Source organism: Cebus imitator, unplaced genomic scaffold (assembly GCF_001604975.1).
Source record: "Cebus imitator isolate Cc_AM_T3 unplaced genomic scaffold, Cebus_imitator-1.0 Scaffold166, whole genome shotgun sequence".
NCBI lineage: Eukaryota > Metazoa > Chordata > Mammalia > Primates > Cebidae > Cebus > Cebus imitator.
The window spans coordinates 1,905,517-1,906,819 of NW_016107481.1; positions in this window are offsets into that span (position 1 = coordinate 1,905,517).

A 1,303-nucleotide genomic window follows, 5' to 3' on the forward strand; every position below is an offset into this window, starting at 1 on the left:
AGCTGGGACTACAGGCACGCGCCACCATGCCCAGCTAATTTTTTGTAGTTTTTAGTAGAGACGGGGTTTCACCATGTTGACCAGGATGGTCTTGATCTCTTGACCTCGTGATCCACCGCCTCGGCCTCCCAAAGTGCTGGGATTACAGGCTTGAGCCACCGTGCCCGGCCATGCTAGAGTTTTTAAAAATGATGTCCACACTGCTATTATCATTGGTGGAACATGCTGGCTATCTCCTTCTAAAGAAGAAGGAAGAAACAGTCTTAAAGGGTCATTGACTACTCCCCAAGTGAAAGAAAGGAAGGAAGCCCTCATTAATATACATATATATTTCTTTTTTTCTTTCTTTTTTAAATTAAGAAAGAAAGACTAAGGTTCTCAAACTGGTTCTTCAGACATTCAACTTTTAAATACCTCCATGTTCAACTCAGCTGGAATTTTGAGTGCTGCCTAAGTACACTTATACGCTTGCCCGGTTGTTTTTCTTTTTCCTATGTTTTACTAACTGGCATTTCAACTTATGAGACTCTCTTTCAGAGGGGGGTATAATGGTCTTTTCAACAACACTTCACAGCTCTGCTGCCTTTGCAGATATTGTGCTGTCAAGTGTAGCCTGCGGGGGTATCAGACAGCATCTGGATATTTATGTGGTGGAGGTGCAGCATCAACATATTTTGGGGGATGCCAACTTGACTTGGGGAAAAGGAATATTCATTGGAAAGGGTGGTAGGTCTGAAAAGCATATTTGGTAAAAGACTTTGTTATCTTTAGGAACTTTTACGTACAAACACTAGAGAGGTATTGTGTCCCAGGGGCTTTGATGTGGTGCAGCTCTGATGACAGCATATTTTCTTCGTATATATTGGTTCATTAAGCTCAAACCAACCTCATAATTACATGATTGTGACAAGATTAACTAAATGGACAATCCAAATGGCCGAAAGGTCAAATGAGGGTCCCTCTGTCTAAGAATACTTTTACTCTGTTATTTTTAGGCTAGCTTAGTGAGAATGTGTCGTGCAGGCGTGCAGATGATTGCTTATATTTTGTTCCAAGGCTCATTTATTACTATTGTGTGGGCCTAAATGTGCACATCTTACTAAATCCAGGCACAAAGTAGAAGATTAATCTTCACAGGAAAGAACAAATCTTATTTATAAGAGACTCTGTCTTAAAAAAATAAATCTTCAAAAGACAGAAAAATGCAAGGAATGTAACGGACACCCATAAGTCAACATCCAGAGCTGATCATTGTTAACTTTTTGACAAATTTTTTGTCTTTCCTTTTTTTTTTTTTTTTTTT